The sequence below is a fragment of the Anomaloglossus baeobatrachus genome, chromosome 12 (assembly GCF_048569485.1).
Source record: "Anomaloglossus baeobatrachus isolate aAnoBae1 chromosome 12, aAnoBae1.hap1, whole genome shotgun sequence".
NCBI lineage: Eukaryota > Metazoa > Chordata > Amphibia > Anura > Aromobatidae > Anomaloglossus > Anomaloglossus baeobatrachus.
The window spans coordinates 26,224,749-26,247,446 of NC_134364.1; the positions used below are offsets into that span (position 1 = coordinate 26,224,749).

General features: G+C 45.1%; 1 protein-coding gene across 1 annotated transcript in view; it reads right to left on the minus strand.

The window, feature by feature from the left end:
• FMN1 (formin 1) overlaps window positions 1–12,796 on the minus strand; it is a 367,097-nt gene extending 354,301 nt beyond the window's left edge. The window contains exon 1 of the mRNA XM_075330787.1: window positions 12,603–12,796. The gene's annotated coding sequence lies outside the window, so the exon portion shown is untranslated. The remainder of the gene's footprint in view (window positions 1–12,602) is intronic.
• Window positions 12,797–22,698: the final 9,902 nt, after the last annotated feature.

Genomic DNA, 22,698 nt, shown 5'->3' on the forward strand with positions numbered 1-22,698 from the left:
GATTGAAATTCCACTGTTATTGCATTTTGTGTCATTTTCAAAGTGTTGGTTTTTTTTTTTTATAAAATGCATTTTCTAAGTTCTGCACAGATTAAATTTCCTCACTCATTCAAGTAGGATTCTTAAAAACAAGAAAACGAAAAACCTACCTACTCCTTTGCATTTCAAGAGATCAGTAAGGCCTCATTCACACATACATGAAAAAGTGGTAGCTTTGCGATCCACTTGGCGAAGAGAGGGAGTAAGATCAGGGCTCGGAAAGGAGTCAGGGTCACGCTGGGGGCTCAGACCTTGCTACCATCAAGCGTACCTCTGAGATAAGGGACAGCGCAGGGTCTCTAGTCTGTGGCCTAGTCTAGGAGCCCCTGTGCAGTCAATTCAAACCCTGTGACACAAACCCAAATTTGTCTGAGCTACCTGTGAAGGTATGCTGACTGTGCGTCCATTCCTCAAGTCAGCTATCAGTTTGACAGTGCTGCAGCAGTGCTTGCAAGTGCCAGCTCAATGACTGGTCTGAGATGTGCTCATGTGCTGTAACTTCACATTACGGCAAGGCTTTGTGAGCAGCAGAGGGCAGTAGTCAAATACCAGCTACAACATGCACGTCTTTATTCTGTCAGCCTTTGCACATAAGAACCGTCGAGTGGCCATTGATGTCTGACATCTGTCTGGTTTCCCAAAATTTTGAGGATTCAACCAAGATGGTGAGTGGCCATGATCCCATAACCACCGTAACTATACCTTTTCTTGTCCTGTTCCTTCACCATATCAACAAGGTTGTCATGCAACCATTGTTCAAAAACATTTTTTTTTAAAGGGTCATGAGGTGGCTCTTGCTCAAAATTTTAAAAAAAGGCTGAACAGGTGGTCCTCAGTTAAAGTTTTAATATGAATAAACGAATCTATCAACCAGAGCATCGCTCCATAAAAATGATGTATGTAAATAGACAGTCAATAATGGAGTAGGAGAGGACTAGGGCAGTCGCAACAAAACACCAAGAACAAGAGAAAGAAAACGACCAAAGAGCCCAAAATGCAATCAGTGAATCTTTATTAAAAGGTATTGGTGAGCGGCACACTTAGGCTGCTTTCACACATCCGGCTTGAGCTCTGCGGCTCAATCCGGCTGTGCAAGCTATGCAACGGATGCGGTGAAAACACTGCATCCTTTGCATAAGTTTTTCCCATGCGGCCCGTCCGGTTTTCGCCGCTTGCGGCATGCTACTGAGCATGCGCAGTGGCAAAAACCGCATGCGGCGGCCGGATGCGGCTTTTGCCGCATCGCGCCGCATCCGGCCGCCATAGGCATGCATTGAAAAATGTGCCGCGTCGGCCGGATGCGGTGCGATTTTTTTTTCTTGGCGCACGAAAAAACGTGCCAGGCAACGTTCCATCCGGCCGCTGCATCGGCTAAATCTGCCGCATGCGGCAAAAACCGCATGGAACGCAAGGCCATGCGGCACAATGCGGCACTAAGTAAAGTCTATGCAGGAAAAACGCAACCGGCAGCAAAAAAAAACAAAAACAAAAAAAAAAAAAAAAAAAAAAAAAAAACACGATTGCGATTTTCCTGCAAAGTGCCGGATTGTGCCGCATTGCAGAAACCGGTGGTGTGAAAGCAGCCTTAGCAAGAGGAACGCTATAATTCACTATTGTTATAAACATGGGTATAACATATACATAGTATAGAAAATGGTGGTTCACAATTCCTATGAGGATGGAAACAATAGACATACACAGTATAGAAAAAAGGTACAACTATATCTAATAAAGACTAGATAGTCATTACCATCCGTTATAGGAAAAAATAGCCAGGGAAAAATCACAAATATAATCCCAGGTAGTGGATGGAATGGGATAATGTGTCATGAGAACCAACAGTGGCTGGTGTATAAGATACCCATAATGCAAAAGAGTCATGTAAAATCCGAGGGGCGAATGCCCATCATAAAGGTATACATACTACAATAAATCCGGGAGACCGAGTAGCAGCGCCCACCCAACGGCCGTTTCGTTGGAAGAGCCTTCGTCAGGGGGAGTGGCAGAGTGAGGGAAGTGTGGGAATTAAAGGAGGCATCATCCAATCATCCTTGATGGGCGGGTGAGTGACGCATGTGTTGTCTCAGCAACCCAGAACGCCAATCGCCCACCGCGTCATAGGTCACCCGACGTCCGAGTCACGTGACGGCCACGTGACAAATCACATGGCGGTCACCTTGTGAGGCTCAGAGACACAGTGGCGCGATGACGCGCCAGGGCCGAAGACACGCATGCGTACATGCCCAAAAGAAATCTATGGAAACGATATACTGTGTATATCTATTGTTTCCATCCTCATAGGAATTGTGAACCACCATTTTCTATACTATGTATATGTTATACCCATGTTTAAAACAATAGTGAATTATCACTTTTATTCTGGGAAACCCTGTTAGCGTTCCTCTTGCTAAGCGTGCCGCTCACCAATACCTTAATGAAGGTTCACCGATTGCATTTTGGGCTCTTTGGTCGTTTTCTCTTGTTCTTAAAAAGTTTTAATATGGTCAACCTGACCTTGCCCTCAATTATTCCAAGGTGTGTATTATGCTCTCCTTCATAATTTTTTCAGGATGTGTATGAGGTCTACCTCTAAAATTCTCTATGTACACACACACACACACACACTCCTAGGAGTACATTTATCAGCCCTCGAAATAAGTGCATAGACTTTACCAGTCTAGGAGTCCCCCCTGCTTAAAGTGAGGGGGGGGGGGGGGGGACAAAAAAAAAAAAAAACCACACACACACACACACACACACCCCCACAACATTCGAGACCCTTCTCTGCGTGTCTTGCAGGGTGTATTGCAGTTAGTCCTAATATTTGGCAGCACTTGCACTTATTTCATAGACTGAGTCTAGGAGTCCCACTACCTAACAGAATATGTTGGAATCCCTCTTCATTCTAATTTTTGGCAGTTCTTGTATTGTCTGCATACGTTAGAGTTTGAGTCCCTCCATATAAATTAAAAAGGATGTGTCTGACCATGTCACATAACTTCCTTATCTGGGCTTTGGATGTAAGTGTTATTACATTTACTGGTGACCACCCGCGGGTGTAGTTTTATTTACCCTCTACTGTAGTCATAGGCGACAAGGAAATACAGTGAAAGCTGGTCAAACTATTAAGGAGCCTGGTTTTTTTAGGGGGTTTCATTCATATATTATATAATGTCATTATACAGAAAATGTTTTTTTAAAAATTTTTTCCTGTAAAGTCCATTATATATTCAGTTTTGTATGTTTTATTGTTCAGTCTGTAAAAGTGGAGTATGCAAAGCAAGAATGCCGCGGAGAGACCATCACATGTTTCTTAACGCTGGCAGGAAAACTAGCCAGGTCTTTTACCGTGAAGGAACAACCACGGGAAGGGCTGTCTCCAGTCAAGGAAACCACAGCATTCTTGTTTTGCATATTTTCCGGGGGGGCCTTGTTCTAGTGTCACTGCATTGAGAAACACGTGATGGTGTCACCACTGTGTTGGATGTTGATATCCTTCGAGGTCAACCATCTTTACCTATGTAGTCTTCTATTAGGCATTGCTTCCACTAGCCAGTTTCCTACTCCACACTGATGAGGGGCAAATACCCGAAACAGCTGTCTGTGGATGGATACCATGTTTGGCATAGGTGGTCTCCTAGACTGGAGACTGCCCTTCCCGTGGTTGTTCCTTCCCAGTGAAAGACCTGGATAGTTTCCTGCCAGCGTTGAGAAACATGTGATGGTGTCTCCGCGGCATTCTTGTTTTGCATATTTTCCCAGGGGCCTTGTTCTAGTGTCACTGCATTGAGAAACATGTGATTGTGTCTCCGTGGTGTTGGATGTTGATCTCCTCAAGGTCAACCATCTTTACCTATGTAAAAGTGGAGTAATCTGACAACATTGTTCCCAGCATAAACTTGGGAGTCAGATGCGTCCAGGCGTTGTCTCCACGCTGTTCCCATTTTATCTGAGCGCGGTTTCCTTCCATTTCAGTGATTTCCCCCACCCCAGCCCTCCTGGTAGGGTCTTAAGAAAAATGCTTGAGTTTTCTATTCATTTTCTATTTGAATCAAGCTCGAACAAGCATCCGACCTGCTTGATTCGAGTAGCGAGCACTCAAGCCTTTCAGTGCTCCATCACTAATTATTTGCAATGGTTGTTGAATAATTTTGACTGCAACTAACCACTGTCTGGCATTCACAAGCTACATACAAGAATGGAAAACCCCTTATAAATGTATCAAAACAGACTGCAACCATAGCACAAGCAGTACAATACGTCCACTATTCAGCCCTGTGAGTGCATCCTTAACCCCCCTTCTCTGACAGCCAATTTCGTATTTTTCTTGTATTCTTCCAAAGGCCATAACTGGCAGGATATAAAAGGAGAAGTCAACTGCTGACAAAGTTAGACTTCAGTTTGCCAAAACGTATTTGAGGAAGCTAAAATCCTTCTGGGAAAATGTCTAGTGCATAGATGAGACCAAGGTAGGAGCTTTTTGGCAAAGCACATCACTCTACTGTTTACAGACAACAGAATGAGGCCTACAAAAGGAAAGGACACAATACCTACAGTCACATATAGTGGAGGCTCAAAGAGATTTTGGGATTGTTTTGCTGCCTCTGACACTGGGTCATGAAATCTGAAAATTACCAAAGGCTTGTAGGTAGAAATTTAGAGCCCAGCGTCACAAAGGTGGGTTTGCATGCTATGTTATGGGTCTTCCAGCAGGACAATGACCTCAAACATACTTCAAGAAACCCCCAGAAATGTATGGAGAAAAAAAAATGCTAGCAAGTTCTGAAGTGACAGCAAAGAGCCAGGATCTAAATCTCATTGAACACCTGTACAGAGATCTTAAAATTGCTTTTGGTAGATGATGCCTTTAATATACGAGACCCGAAGCAGTTTGCAAAAGAAGAGTCCAAAGTTCCAGGTGAGGCGTAAGAAGCTTCATTATTGTTATAGGAAGCGATTGATTACAGATGTATATTGCAAAGGGTGTGCAGCCAAATATTAAGTTAAGTGTGCCAACAATTTTGCCCTTCTCACTTTGGGGGTAATATGTAAAATTAATGTTTAAATTCCCCCACACACACACACACTTTTTTGTGGTGTTCCACTACACAAAAAAAAAATACACATGTGTATAACAAAAACATGTAACACAGAGGATTTAAAAAACAAAAAAAAAAACAAAAAAAAAAAAACTAATGTGGCGCTGCCACTCAGTGAAGCAGGCTTGAAGGAATGTAATTATTTTCTGTATTAAAAACTAAAAAAAACTAAAAAAAAAAAAAAGACGTTTCGGCTAAAGTACAGCTTTCTAAAAGGTGTAAAACAAGTTAAAAATTAATATACTGGCTACCTACAAGGTACCTTACATATATAGAATGAGACAAATCACTAGTGTATTCAAAAGGAAAGGGTGGAGACTAGAGTTAAGCAAGTACCTAACTATTCGTTCTCGCTATACTCTTAACGATTACGGTCTAATACTCGCGTATTCATGCCGAATAGCATGTGCAATGCAAGTCAATGGGGAAAAACCTCGCAAAGTAACGAGTAACCCGAATGCCGCACTATTCGTGAGAGTAGCGAATAGTGCGGAATTAGTGTTACTTGTTACATTGCGAGTTTTCCCCCATTGACTTGCATTGCACACGCTATTTGGAACGAATACGCGAGTATTAGACATAGACAGTACTCGTTATGAGTATAGAGTACCAATAGTTAGCTATTCGCTCAACTCTAGTGGAGACCATCACAATACACCACACTCGAATGGCTGCTGCAGATGTCTTTTACCCACAGAAATGTATTAATGAGAATTTTTTTTATTAAGCCACAAAATATTGAATTATATTAAAGAACTTCAAGTATCATATATCAAAATTACATCAAAAACATTGATTTATATATAGGTGATGGGATGTGATGGGCACCATCATAAAACCTATGATAGCTGAAAAAAAAAAAAAAACAAAAAAAAAAACCCCAACACTTTGCTAGAAAACAAATACCTTCTACCGCATCACTCAAACCATCAGGCTATAAACACTGGATCCTATAGATCATGAAGGGCTCCTTTCAATTAAGTGTATTGATGTGGTTCAGAACATCAGGGGAGACTTGTACAGCTGTTATAACCTGAGCACATTTTTTTTTTTTCTTTTGATCGGTTCTCACTGCATTTTTTGATGCAACCAAACAAAACAAAACTGCAATTTTGTGGTTTTGATTTTTTTCGGCTTGCAGTGTTTACCAATGGGGTTGATTAATTTTACATTTGAAGGATCAGACTCTTATGGACACAGTGATAATAAATATGGCTATTTCCTTAAATCTCTACTTTTTAAGAGGGAAATATGGAGGGTGGTCCCTTGGTGGATTTGAAGCTGCGAATATCTGATTGCTTGGGTTTTAAGGCAATACCAAAGTAATGCTTAATCTAGCAAAAATTTCAATCCCCTCTGAAGCCCAGTAACGCTTCACAGACCTCCTGCTGTCATAGCTAAGCATCGGCACATGCGATCATGTCCCAGCCGATGGGATAGAGGATAGACACAGATCCTGGATGTAACACACAGCCATCATCTGCCTGTAAGCCCCCGCTATACATCCGCTCCCAACTTGCGCCAAAAATGTAGAGTTCATGTTGGGAAAAGGTTAAAGAGGCTGGTTCACAATACTACCGCACTGGATTTGTGGCAATTTTTTTTAAATGGACTCTACCAGCACTATATGACTGTGCAAACCAAGGAGAGGCGCTCGGTGCACCATAGAGGGACCAAAAATTAAAGTGAAGGCTCCCATCTCCACCCTTCTCTGGTCCATGAAACCAGAGCAGTCAAAGAGGAGGGGAGGCTGGACATAGAGGGAAAACAATTAGATGGAAAGGTGTACTTACATTTTGGCCACACCATGATGCACCAAGCGCCTGTACTTTGGCAGCACAGAATGGCGGTTCAACCTGAGTCCCTTTAAATGCACTTTCCCACCGACTCCTATCGCCACCCTTTTCTGACTTTATAAAGCCAGAGCTGTCAAAGACAGGGGTCATGGAGAGCGAGGGAAAGCAAGTAGGTGGATAGGTGCAATGAACTGTTTGGCCACAACATGGTGCACTGAGCGCCATTAAGTTGCACTACTAGCATCTCCGTTACAACAGTGATTTTATGCTGACAGACTCCCGTTAAGTGTCTGATTGCAGGTCGTCTGACAGTAGGAACCCCACTGACCCCCAGAATACAAGTCCTTTGTTAGACCCGAGCTATGGTTATGCCTGCACACTACTCTAATTCATGACGAACTATTGGAGTTTTCCAAGCTCCATTTCTTACATGTAAGATGTTTAAAAGGTGAATTATTTATATTTGAATACGTGTCTATTTTTTACCAAAGCTTTGTGTGTATGGTCACTTAAAACAGAACTCATGTAACGCTGCATCCCTGCCTCTCCCCCCTGCAGGGACGCACCCCAACTCACCATCTCCTTCTACGCTGCCCAGCATCCCTGCTTACTCCTCCAAGTGGCTTCCTCCTCCTCCCAGAGGCTGTGTGCACATCACAGGTCCTCCGGAAGTGCTCCCAGGAAGTGCGCGCACCGCTGCCCCTCTCAAAAGGCCAGCACGCCACTCCCAGCCTATCGCTGAGAGATACTGGGTATTCCGGGCAAACTCCCACTAGGGAAGTAGCCTGTTTAACACCACAGTTTATTTCTGTCTAGTCAGTTATCAGGTCACCCTGTCCTGTTTGGTCCCATCCTGTTCCTTCCTGTACCTGGTTGCCAGCCCGTCTGCCTGATGTCACATGGGTCCAGCCTGTCCTGCCCATACCTGGCTACCAGCCCGTCCTGCCTGTTGGCACCTGGTACAAGTCTTGTCCCTGGCTGTTTTTGGCTACCAGTCCTGTGCTGCCTGTCTGTTATGTCTTGTTGGTACTAGTAACTGCCTGCCCGTTCTGGCTCTGCCATCTTCCTTGCTAGTGACTTTGCTTGTCCGCCAGCCCTGTTAGTGCTAGAGAGACTGCCTGTCCATCCTGTCTGCCTTGAGCCACCCTGGTGATCCCTGTCTGCACTTGAGACTCAGTCCTGTCTGCTCCTGTGTCCTCCCCTGTCCTGGGGGTTCAGCTGCCACAGTCCCAGTCCCCTACCCCCACTTAATGGTAGGCTCAGGGTCTCCCTATGGTGTAGTGGGTCCACTTCTAGCTTGCCGCAGCACCATTCCTGGCGGCGAGCGTTGCAACTCACAGGTGACTTTTCAGAAAATAACAGCCATTTCCTCACATTTTGCAGTGGTAATGATTGCACAAGTCAAAAATCAGTGAGAAGAAAAAAAAAAATCTAAACTGTACTTTACAATCAAACACTCAGTAAGATTCTTACACCTGCTGGCAGACGGTCATTATATGAGCCCAGGTTTTTACCAATAATAAAGGGACTGCAAACTCTTTGTACTTTCATACCATGAAGCTCTGTCCTATAGAGGTACCAAGACACCAGTTAACATGGGGCTCTGAGGGCTGAAAGGTTAATCTTATTCATCCTTTCAAAAGGAACAAGAGAGAATGGGCTGGACAGACATGGATAATGAAGCAGAAAAATGCGTAGGAGGGGGCATGTGTAAGAGAAAAGACACTAATGCAGCCACTCTACTATAATTCAAACCCAGATCAAATAGTTATAGTGCAAGAACAATCCGGTAACACAAAATAGCGGCAAAATCCGTAACATTCACGTATATTACAACTGCACGCAACTATGGCTGACCGCTACTCATCAATATTGCGTAACTAGAGGCATGATGCTCCTTATAGACCTCAATGCAAGTAACACATGCTGCTGGATGATTGGCACAATCTGATTGGTCATGCTATATTGTGCTTTGCTTTCTAGGCATTGGGCTGTACATATGGCACAATAAAGGATCAACAGGATTTGTAGTGTCTGCATTCTTATACGGCGAAATCATGTGACAAGTTTGTCCAACTAACTTATGATAAATGGACTTTTTTGCTTTTAAGTGTTACATCCGAAACACTTAAAGTTCTTCCTGTGATGTGATTTTGTACAGTGCGTTTTCCGGCTTTTTTTCTCCTTTCTTTAAGTGTACTAATAAAGGATTTACATTTTTTTACTGGATTGGTGCTGGGTCCACATTACTCCTCTTCCCTTTCTATACTATACTGTTGTGGACTGGCCGGCGGACCACCAGCACCCCGGGGAATTGCATGGTTCTGGATGACAGGTGAGCTGGATATTGTTTTTTCAATTCCATTGTCCAAATCTCTGCATCTGTCAACATTCATAATATATATATATATAATAATACACACACACACACACCTCATTATTATATATACACAATATATTATTATACACACACACACACACACACGTGTATTTATCAATTACACACATACACGTGTGTGTAATATATATTGTATGTATAATTATGAGATCTCATTATACATACAAATATTATATATATATATATATATATATATATAATATTATATATATATACACACACATATACATACACACACATACAATAATTATTATTGTGTTTTAGTGTGTGATCTATATATATAATTGCCTTATTCTGTCTGTCTGTCTGTCTGTCTGTCTGTCTGTCTGTCTGTCTGTCTGTCTGTCTGTCTGTCTGTCTGTCTGTCTGTCTGTCTGTCTGTCTGTCTGTCATGCTCCGAAATTGTGTCCTTACGGTGACACAAAGCTGATTGGCCGCTGGGCTCGCCATGGCCCCGCCCCCCACACGGATTGGCCTCTCGCCCCGGCTCTCTGCAGGCCCCGCCCCCCTCACGCAATCCACGCTCGCTCTGGCCCAACTGACACGGAGCCCCGATTCCCAGGTGAGTACACACACACACACACATCAGATCACACTCACTCTCACACACACCTCACACATCACATCCACACACTCACAACATGCTGGGATATCACTTGCTTCTACACCGGCTCCGTCAGGATCCCAGCAGCGCCACACATAACCTTGCGATGCTGGGATCTTCACGGAGGCCGTGAAAGCTGGTAACCATTATACACATCGGGTAACTAAGGTCCCTTAGTTACCCGATGTGTATCATAGTTACCAGTGTACACCGGCTCACACTCACTCTCACACACACCTCACACACACATCACATCGCATCCACACATCAAGGTCCTGCAGCGGCGGAAAATACAGACACATAACAGCACACACATACACACACAAATCAGATCACACTCACACACACCTCACACATCACATCGCATCCAAATACTCACAACATCCTGGGATATCGCTTGCTTCTCGGCCTCGATACTGTGCTGTTGTGATCTTCCAGGACCTGCCGGGGGATCACATGGCCAGAAGCATGTGATATCCCCGGATGTTGTGAGTATCAGCGCGTATGTGCGATATCGTCAGTGTCTGTGTGTGTGAGTGGATGCGATCGGGTGTGTGTGAGTGGATGCGATCGGGTGTGTGTGAGTGGATGCGATCGGGTGTGTGTGAGTGGATGCGATCGGGTGTGTGAGTGTCGGCAGAAGAGCACGGCGTGCTGGAGGAGGCTGGGAGCAGAGAGGCTGATCATGGGGAAGGCTGGGAGGAGAGAGGCTGATGCTGGGGGAGGCTGGGACGAGGGAGGCTGATGCTGGGGGAGGCTGGAAGGAGAGAGGCTAATGCTGGTGGAGGCTGATGCTTGGGGAGGCTGATGCTGGGGAAGACTGGGAGAGGAAGGCTGATGCTGAGGGAGGCTGGGAGGAAGGAGGCTGGGAGGAGAGAGGCTGATCCTGAGGAAGGCTGGGAACGGGAGGCTGATGCTGAGGGAGGCTGGGAGGGGAAAGCTGATGCTGGAGAAGGCTGGGAGGACGGAGGCTGGGAGGAGAGAGGCTGATCCTGGGGAAGGCTGGGAACGGGAGGCTGATGCTGGGGAAGGCTGATGCTGAGGGAGGCTGGGAGGGGAAAGCTAATGCTGGGGAAGGCTGGGAGGACGGAGGCTGGGAGGAGAGAGGCTGATCCTGGGGAAGGCTGGGAGAGGGAGGCTGATTCTGGAGGAGGCTGGAAGGAGAGAGGCTGATGCTGGCGGAGGCTGATGCTGGGGAGGCTGGGAGAGGGAGGCTGAGAGAAGAGAGGCTGATGCGCACACACACACACACACACACACACACACACACACACACACACACACGCGCGCGCACTGCACAACACACCACACACACACACACTGGGAACCACAAACAACTGCCCTACACAGACACCCACACACACAGACAACGCTGCACACACACACAACACCCAACACACAAACACCGCGGCACACACAAATATACGCACATACCGCACAACACACACACATTACACAAAACATACCTCCCCCCAAAACACACCACACACACACACAAACCGCGCAACACACACACAACGCTACAGACACACAGCGCTCCACAAACAACGCAACACACATACAACACCGCTCTCACCCCCCGTCACACCCAGACAACACCCAGAACATGTACAGCGCCCTACACAAACACTTGGTAACTACAGACAACAACATCTCTCTCATTATATATATATATATATATAGAGAACAACAATCATACATGAACTACACAATACGTAAATTCTAGAATACCCGATGCGTAGAATCGGGCCACCTTCTAGTGTATATATATATATATATATATATATATATATATCTCTCTCTCTATCATTATTATACATACTATATATATACACACATATATATACATACACACACACACACACACTAACACAATAATAATTATATATAATTATTGTGTATGTGTATATATATATAATTATTGTGTATATATATATATATATATATATATATATATATATATATATATATATATATATATATATATATATATATATATATATATATATATATATATATATATATATAAAATTGTGTATGCACACATATATATAGGAGTGATAATAATATGATAAATAAAATGGCAGCAAATTCTGCTATTTGAACATACATAAAACTCACATAGCCACAAGGCATTGTTGACAGCAATAGTCACAATGAGTACTATATGGGGGACCAGAATGAGTCACATGACCATACATTACAGGAGTTCACATTCAGTTTTTGCAATTCACACTTTCCCCTCCAAAGTTGAGTCACAAATGCAAATGACTTCGGATTTTGAGCACAGATCCGCAGCACGTTGCAGTATAATCCGTCAGCTCACGACAAGGAACTTAGGTTTTTCTTGCACAGAATGATCCTCCAAACAGTATTTTATCCAATATGTGAGGTCAATAGCAGCAGTAAGGAGTCGGATTTTACTGCAAAGGAATCAGATACAAGAGCCATTGCAGCTTTCAGACGAAATGAACCAATATTTACTAATAAACCTGATACAATGTAGCAAAACCAACAGTAACATTAGTTTCAAAATATTTACCATAGACTAAAACAAACACGTAGCATCGCTCTGTATCTCCAGAGGACGGTGCATTCATTCTATGCTGGAGAGTATTGATCAGCTGTCAATCATGTATGTTATGGGGCGCTGCGCCCCTGCTCACCATGCTGGAGGGGCAGCTGGGTCCTCCAGGGTCTCCAGAGGTCTGCACGTCACCTTCCTATTACTTCCATTCAATCTGTTCTTCTGCACTCAGTGTCATCTGCATCTGGTGTCCAGATCCATCCATTCTGATGAGGGTCCCCTGCATCCCCCCGGTTATAGGGTCATAGTGAGCAGTTTATGGCATGGGCGCCCCCCCGTCCCCTCCTCCCGGGCTGTGGTGGTACCTCGGCTGCGCACTGCTTGTATGTGACCTCTCCTGCAGCCCAGAGCCTGCTACAATATAGCCAGCCAATCACTGCTCATGGGGGCGGGTTTACAGCCAAAAGTTATTAACCTCCTCATGACCAACAGCACATGCAGACAATCCCAAGTATTGTGATGGTGGAATCACATGCAGTAGAGATACTGGGAGGAGGAGTGCCTGTCACCTGCCCGTCACCTGCCCGTCACCTGCCCGTCACCTGCCCGTCACCTGCCCGTCACCTGCCCGTCACCTGCCCGTCACCTGCCCGTCACCTGCCCGTCACCTGCACACTGCTGGATCCGGAGCAAAATCTCCATGTGTGATTTTGGCCTAAATAATAGATTATTGCTTAGGTAGTAATTTCAGATTATTGTAAAAAACTGCATTTACTTGTATGTGGGATTTCAGATTAGAACTAAGGCTGCTCTGCTACATGCCTGGCATGGCGCGCTCCGCTTCTAAGGGGATTTTCACAATTTTTATTTCATTTTATTCACTAATATAGCATTATTATTATTTATTTTATTATAGCGCCATTTATTCCATGGCGCTTTACAAGTGAAAGAAGGGTATACGTACAACAAATCATTAACAGTACAAAACAGACTGGTATAGGAGGAGAGAGGATCCTGCCCGCATCATTAATTCCACAGCAATTTACAGATGTGAGCATCACTGTCCCCATCAGGGCTCACAATCTAAATTCCCTATCAGTATGTCTAATATGGAGTGTGGGAGGAAACCCACGCAAACATCCGGAAAACAAACTCTGTAGATTGTGTCCTTAGAGCGATTTGAACCCAGGACCCCATCGCTGCAACACAACCACAGAGCCCACCGTGCCGCCCCCAGTCCAGAGCCAAAGCACAGAGCCCACCGTGCCGCCCCCAGTCCAGAGCCAAAGCACAGAGCCCACCGTGCCGCCCCCAGTCCAGAGCCAAAGCACAGAGCCCACCGTGCCGCCCCCAGTCCAGAGCCAAAGCACAGAGCCCACCGTGCCGCCCCCAGTCCAGAGCCAAAGCACAGAGCCCACCGTGCCGCCCCCTGTCCAGAGCCAAAGCACAGAGCCCACCGTGCCGCCCCCAGTCCAGAGCCAAAGCACAGAGCCCACCGTGCCGCCCCCAGTCCAGAGCCAAAGCACAGAGCCCACCGTGCCGCCCCCAGTCCAGAGCCAAAGCACAGAGCCCACCGTGCCGCCCCCAGTCCAGAGCCAAAGCACAGAGCCCACCGTGCCGCCCCCAGTCCAGAGCCCAAGCACAGAGCCCACCGTGCCGCCCCCAGTCCAGAGCCCAAGCACAGAGCCCACCGTGCCGCCCCCAGTCCAGAGCCCAAGCACAGAGCCCACCGTGCCGCCCCCAGTCCAGAGCCCAAGCACAGAGCCCACCGTGCCGCCCCCAGTCCAGAGCCCAAGCACAGAGCCCACCGTGCCGCCCCCAGTCCAGAGCCAAGCACAGAGCCCACCGTGCCGCCCCCAGTCCAGAGCCAAGCACAGAGCCCACCGTGCCGCCCCCTGTCCAGAGCCAAGCACCGAGCCCACCGTGCCGCCCCCTGTCCAGAGCCAAGCACACCGTGCCACCCCTGTACAAAGCTAAACCACTGAGCCCACCGTGCTGCCCATTATCAACGTAACTACAACTGTTCTATACTTCTGCACGGGGTTAGTAAAAGTATATGCAGTTTAACTCCATAAATTCCATGGCTTAAAACCATGATTATATAATTATTTTTTATATATATATATATATATATATATATATATATATATATATATATATATATATATATATATATATATATATATATATATATATATATATATATATATATATATATATATATATATATATATATATATATATATATATATATATATATATATATATATATATATATATATATAAAATGTAGCCATCTGCTCTTGTAAGTCCTGAAAAGGAAATAGGAACTGCACAATTTTTTTGATGTCTTACCATAGCAAAAATATGTGAAGTCATATGCACCATAAAACTGCACCAATAAAAACTATAACTCGCCTCTCACAAAGCTTTAACAGAAAAAATAAAAGTAGGTATGAAACCCAGATGTAGACAATACCAAATTAGCTAAAAAGTATAATAGAAGTAAAATATACAAATGTGGATACCAACATAAATCATACAGTCCTGAAGGATACTGTTGCCAGGACATTTTACTCAACAATGAGAAAAAAAAAAATAAAAAGTTCCTCTTCTCCAACGGTGGAAAGATTCAGGATGCGGTTTCTGCTTGAAAAACGTGGGATTTTGAAGGCCTGAAACAGCTCCTTGTGATCAAAGCCTGAGGTTTCTTTTCTCGTGTACTGATATGGAAAGAAAATGGCTACACCACACTGGAAAAAAACACGACAACAGAACATACATTCATGCATAGTTTGTACTTAATGCAGCTTAGTAACAATGTTGATAATTGCAAAAATCATAAAAATCCATATTAGGCTATGTGCGTACGCTGAGTATTACACCCAAAACTGCAGTTTCTGGCAGAAAAACGCGCCAAAAAACAAGGTGTTTTTTGCCTTGTGTTTTTCATAATGAAGTCAATAGGTATAAGGGCTGAACAACACAGGCAAAAATGCACCAATAATAGACATGCTGCAGTTTTTGAACCAAATCTGCAAAACAAAAAAAACAAAAACTAAGCATCTTTTAGATGAGGTGAGGTCACCTGCGATCATAGGTGAAGGTCCGTGGGAACCTCTAGCTGTGACCACAAATAACCTGAGTGACGTCACTGCTGATTGTGCAGCCCAGTCTCTGCCTGAAGCTCACAGTGGGTAGTCACATTCTATGGCCTCGCACGGTGCCTTCAAATGTAGCTGTAGCACCCAGGGGGCAGGGGGGGGGGGGGGGGTGTCTGCCCAGCTCCGTGCCCCGGGGAGTACACCAATAAATGAGAGAGGATGATGGGGGTTGTAGTAGGAAGATTGTTGTGATGCCACCTGTGGTACGTGGCCATGGATTAGCTGCCGCCTCTGTCCCCCGGGGCGGATGGTTAAAGTAGCAGAGATGAGGTCGCTCCCCACAGGTGGAGCAGGCCCCGGGGAGGATGATGAGGGAAGTAGTGATGGCGATGGCTTTTGGCACCGAGGCGGTGGTGCCGGTAATAAGAGTCGGAGTCAGTTGTTGCGGTTCTAGGTGTCTTAATTCACTCTGTGCTGCTCACCCAGGTAGTACCGGTCACCCGCTGTGATATGCCCCTTTGACCTTGGATAAGTTAGAAGAAGTCGCCGGTGTTTGAAAGAGGAAAGTCCTTTTTCAGAGTTGCCATCTAGTCGTGAGGAAGCTGGGCTGAGGGCTCCACTCCAAGCCGCAGGCCCTGTCCAGAGAAGAAAGTGGTGATCATGTCGTGTCCCAGGTCAACTAACTTGTGATTGTATAAGTTTGTTTCTATTTCTACCCCAAGTGGAACCCACCCCCCAGGTGGTTGTTCTAGTGACCGGGACAGTCCCAAGCTTTGTGTTGGCCAACCCCTGCCAACCCTTGTCCAGCTCCCCTGTGAGAAGGCTCCTAACTAAGCTTTATATAAAAAGGTGTGAACGTGGAACACCGGTGATTAACCCCCTCCTTACCCGAGGCGAATACTGCACGTTAAATGAGTGCGGTACTCGGTGTCATCTCTATTCCTAACCCTCCGTACACACGTTTTCAAAAAGGGGGAGGAACATAAGTCGCTAAGACTCCTTTAGCAGCGGCTTATCCCTCTGAAGAATAAAAGAATCGATGTGGACATTCATTATGTCTGATTCTTCTTCACTCCTGCATAGTCTGCTGAGCAATAGTCAGAAGATAACCAAACACAAGATAGTCATCCAATTTCACCAAAATTGGTGGATTATGCCGATTTCACACATCCATGAGACACAGACTATTGTATTGCCTGGCCATACTGCTGGGTCTCCTTATCTAAAATGATATGCCTATGAAGTAGTTTGCTCCAGTCAGGAGGCTGGGTGGCAGGTCAGGTATTCTCATAGGAGCATGGTCCATATTTCATGGTTATATGAAACTGACCTCAAGTATATATTCAAATTGTCTCTCCAGTAAAGGAGACAAACTCTAGCGCAGCGCCACCTATTGGAAGTAGCGATCCTAAAAGTCACAAGTGGATTTTTAACAATCCTTTGCAATATGACTCAGGATATATGCCAGATCAGAATCCCAATTTGCAGACACGGTGTTTCGGGGGGCTTGCCCCTCGTCAGTGCAAAGTATGGGGGTGTCTGATCTGGCTCATGAGAAAGCTATGTGGGGACCACTATTCTCCTTAACTGGACTTACTGGAGAGACATTTTGAATATGTCCCAGAGGGGCGTGGCAGCTATAAGTCCCCAGACTGGCAGCCAGACTGGATTGCAAAGTCTCATTAAGGAGACTAGTGTTACCCCGTGGTCCTCAAGTAAATAGTGACCTTTAATTGCACATTGAAATGTCACATTGTTTGCAACAATGTGCCAAAAAGTTCAAAAAACATTTAGCATGATGATTTCAGAAAATTACAGCAAACCCCCAACAAATAATTAAACCTTTTGTATATACACACATACATATATATTGTATATACACGTTTAGCAGCATTGTGGATGGGAATTCATGATCTGTGGAAAAGTTTGAAGTGCAAAGTGAGAAAGTGAGTGATTCTTTTTAATTTCAATTTACATTGCATATTTTGTCCTTTATAATACTAATGTGGCAAATCTGGAAAAGTTTGTGCCTCTGTGGGTGGTCAGTGCTTTTGTTATTGATTGGATTTAGAGCAAGATATCACAACTAGTTTATTGGTTTTCCCCATTGATCACATAATTATCTCCCCAGTGAATGAAGCCTAAAGCCCCCGTCACATTTAACGACTTACCAGCGATCCCGAAACCGATGCAACCTGATAAGAATCGCTGGTGAGATGTCACACTGTCAGATCTTACCAACGATCAGCGACCTGTATAACAATCTCGGCGGGCGTTGGGACTGTTAAGAGGTTGTTGGTAGGCGTCAAACACAGCGATGCGTCCTGCCCAGAAGGACATCGCCTTTGCAGAAAATGGTCCCAACCATTCAGCAACGACTAGCGATCTCACAGCAGGGGCCTGATCGCTGGTAGGTGTCACACACAACGAGATCGCTGCTGCGTCACAGAAACGGTGACGCAACAACGATCTCAGGGGGCCTTTAGATTATGTGCACACGTTTAGTATCTTCTTGCAGAAATCTGCATTGATTGGTGGAAAAAAAAAACAAAAAACACATTTTTGATGCATTTTTTTTCCATGCATTCTGGGCTGGAAAAATACTGCAAAAATGCTTAAATAATTAACATGCTTAAGATTTATCAAGTCTGCATGTGGGATAAAAGCAATGTGCACAAGCTTCGGGTCTCAGTGTCTTTGCTGGCATAAGGATTTCCATGTATTTTTGTAACAAAACAAAAAAAAAAAAAAATAAATAAATAAATAAATAAATACACAAGAAAAAAAAAATTGCACAGTGTGCACATATCCTTCAAGGTTGCACAGTTCTGAACCGGCACATTGTTGCACTGCAAATTGCCATATTATAGCAATGCAGGCTTTGAATGCAAAGTTTGTACAGGTGATACATTATTTCTACACACTGTTGGTCATAGCCCGAAAAGGGCCCATATGCAAGAACAATATATGGGCCTTTTGCCGCCCAAGAGCTCATAAAGATACAAAATTGCAGTGGTTTTGTAGATAGAAGTAACTCGCTAACCTCTTGGGCCCTGTGCAGCCACACCGGTTGCAACAGTATGCCTGCCCCTGATTCTACATGTATCATTGGCAAAAACTGAGCATCTAAGGACTTTTTCAGATATCTGGTATTTCATAAATCCATTGTAATGTATATACACCTAGGACAGAGTAAACCTATAGTTGCGTATACATAAAATGGAAGTAAACTCGGGACTACAGAACAGAAGGACTTGGATATTCTCATTACAAATAAGCTGAGCAGCAGCACTCAATGTCAGGCAGCAGCTGCTAAAGCAAACAAGATTTTAGGGTGTATAAAAAGATTAGATCCTGTGATCCCAACGTATTGTTACCCCTCTATAAAATCACTTGTAAGGACACATCTGGAATATTGGATCCACATTTTAAAAAGGACATTCAGAAGTTAGTCAGTACAAAAGGTGGGTAACTAAATTATTACAAAGAATGTAGGCCTCCCATATGATGAGAGATTGGAAGAGTTGGATTTGTTTAGTTTAGAAAAGAAATTTAAAAAAAATTAATAATGCAGATGCAGGGATTTCTACAGCCCTGTTCAGGGGGCTGGTACGCATCCACACAGTTTTGCAGTCTACCATGTGCACATATTGTTTGTATCATTTCACTGTGTTAAATGTGTATATTAATCCTTTGAGCAATCTAATTTTCTTTGTTGAAAATGATAAGAATGGAACAGTTCCCCCCCATGTTAAAATGCATACAATAAGTGTGATGACTAATACCATTATACTGCACGTTCCTACTAGCTTTGTGTCCTGGAAAGCGAACTCTGCTGCTTATGTACAATCAGCCTTGTATATTGAATCAGGGACTGTCTTACCTTGTCTCTATGTTTCACAAACACATACTTCCTTGGGGATATTTAACCTGCATTTTAAATACATTAATTATTTGCAGGGGGGGGGAACCTTCTTCAGAGATCACAGCAGACTGATCCCTTCTGGTCAGAGCCCTTCCCTCCAGGTGCCTGGTGTAATCAGCTCACCTGGGCTCACTCACATGTGCCTGATCCATTCTAGGGGTAAGGCTAGTTTCACACATCCGGCTTTTCGGCGTTTTGCCGGATTCGGCGCACGCCAGTACAGTCTATACAGTACAATGGCAGCGCCGCAACTTCCAGGTCACATGCTCCGGTCACATGACAGCATGTGACCGGCGCTTGTCGCGCTGCCATTGTACTGTATCACACTGTACTGGAGTGCGCCGAATCCGGCAAAACAGCGAAAAGCCGGATGTGTGAAACTAGCCTTAGGCTAGTTTCACACTTGCGATGTTTTGACGCAAACAGAATCCGTCACTAATGTAGTACAGTTCATTTATTTACATTTGAAGCGCGTTACTATGGAGCGTGTGTGTCATGCAGTACCCGCTTGTGTCCACATGATGTCGCGCTTCCACTGTAAATAAATGAACTGTACTGTATTTGTAACGGAGCCCGAATCCGTTAAAATAGCGTAAATGTGAAACGGCCCTAAGGCTAGTTTCACACTTGCGTTGTTTTGACGCAAACGGAATCCGTCACTAATGTAGTACAGTTCATTTATTTACAGTGGAAGCGCGACATCATGTGGACACAAGCGGGTACTGCATGACACACACACGCTCCATAGTAACGCGCTTCCAATGTAAATAAATGAACTGTACTACATTAGTGACAGATTCCGTTTGCATCAAAACAACGCAAGTGTGAAACTAGCCTACAGTATGAGGCTGGCTTCACATCAGAGTTTTTTGCCTTAAGGTAAAAAAACGCAAACTGCATGTTACTGGATCCGTTTTTTTTTATTCCAACGCATGCCACTGCTAGTGACCTGAACGTTTTTTAACTGGATCCGTCTCTACCGGATCCAGCATAAAAACGGACCATTCACTTGCGTTTGCATGCATTTTTTGGCTTAGTTTTGACGGATCAGTTTTTTCTATGTCATCTGCCATTCAGCTTTGCTACATGGCCTCTGACAGCAGACACAGACAGAGCCATGTAGCAGAGCTGAATAGCCGCTGACAGCAGACACAGACAGAGCCGCACGATCAGAATGAAGTCGGATGAAATTCACCCGATTTCATTGTCATCCCGTGGCTCTGTCTGTGTGGCATGGCCCCTGATTTTCAGTCAGCGGTGAAGATCTCATTGGTGACCGTAAATCCCAAGAGTGACAGAAGTGATCTGCGCTATCAGCGGTGCCTTCACTGAGGTTACCTGCGGCCACAGCTGAAGTCCTCCTGCTGAGATCTGTGGCCGCGGGTAACCTGAGTGACGTCATCGCTAATAGCGCGACTCACTTCAGATGCTGCGGGGAGTTCACAGAGAGCGGTCGTGTTCTGTGACCACTCTCTCTGTCAGCTTCCGATGTAGCAGAGCTGAAAGCGTCGTGGGACCGTTGTGGATTACGTCGGACATGGAGGAGTATTTGGGGACTTTATTAAAATGGTGAAAGAGGTTGCTGTTTTTTTTCTTTTATTACAAATAAAGGATTTTTTGGATGTGTGTGTTTATTTTCTGTAACTAACAGGTTAATCATGGTAGATATCTTGGGGAGACATCAGCCATGATTAATCTTGGACTTAGTGGCAGCTATGGGCTGCTGCCATTAACTCCTTATTACCCCGATTGCCAACGCACCAGGGCAATTCGGGATGAGCAGTATGAGCCTCCACACAGCTCTCCTCTATACAGTATGAACCCACACACAACTTTCCTCTATACAGTATGAGTCTCCGCACAGCCCTCATCTATACAGTATGAGCCTCCACACAGCCCTCCTCTATACAGTATGAGCCTCCACACAGCCCTCCTCTATACAGTATGAGCCTCCACACAGCCCTCCTCTATACAGTATGAGCCTCCACACAGCCCTCCTCTATACAGTATGAGCCTCCACACAGCCCTCCTCTATACAGTATGAGCCTCCACACAGCCCTTCTCTATACAGTATGAACCCACACACAACTTTCCTCTATACAGTATGAGTCTCTGCACAGCCTTCATCTATACAGTATGAGCCTCCACACAGCCCTCCTCTATACAGTATGAGCCTCCACACAGCCCTCCTCTATACAGTATGAGCCTCCACACAGCCCTCCTCTATACAGTATGAGCCTCCACACAGCCCTCCTCTATACAGTATGAGCCTCCACACAGCCCTCCTCTATACAGCATGAGCCTCCACACAGCCCTCCTCTATACAGTATGAGTCTCCACACAGCCCTCCTCTATACAGTATGAGCCTCCACACAGCCCTCCTCTATACAGTATGAGCCTCCACACAGCCCTCCTCTATACAGTATGAGCCTCCACACAGCCCTCCTCTATACAGTATGAGCCTCCACACAGCCCTTCTCTATACAGTATGAACCCACACACAACTTTCCTCTATACAGTATGAGTCTCTGCACAGCCTTCATCTATACAGTATGAGCCTCCACACAGCCCTCCTCTATACAGTATGAGCCTCCACACAGCCCTCCTCTATACAGTATGAGCCTCCACACAGCCCTCCTCTATACAGTATGAGCCTCCACACAGCCCTCCTCTATACAGTATGAGCCTCCACACAGCCCTTCTCTATACAGTATGAACCCACACACAACTTTCCTCTATACAGTATGAGTCTCTGCACAGCCTTCATCTATACAGTATGAGCCTCCACACAGCCCTCCTCTATACAGTATGAGCCTCCACACAGCCCTCCTCTATACAGTATGAGCCTCCACACAGCCCTCCTCTATACAGTATGAGCCTCCACACAGCCCTCCTCTATACAGTATGAGCCTCCACACAGCCCTCCTCTATACAGCATGAGCCTCCACACAGCCCTCCTCTATACAGTATGAGTCTCCACACAGCCCTCCTCTATACAGTATGAGCCTCCACACAGCCCTCCTCTATACAGTATGAGCCTCCACACAGCCCTCCTCTATACAGTATGAGCCTCCACACAGCCCTCCTCTATACAGTATGAGCCTCCACACAGCCCTTCTCTATACAGTATGAACCCACACACAACTTTCCTCTATACAGTATGAGTCTCTGCACAGCCTTCATCTATACAGTATGAGCCTCCACAC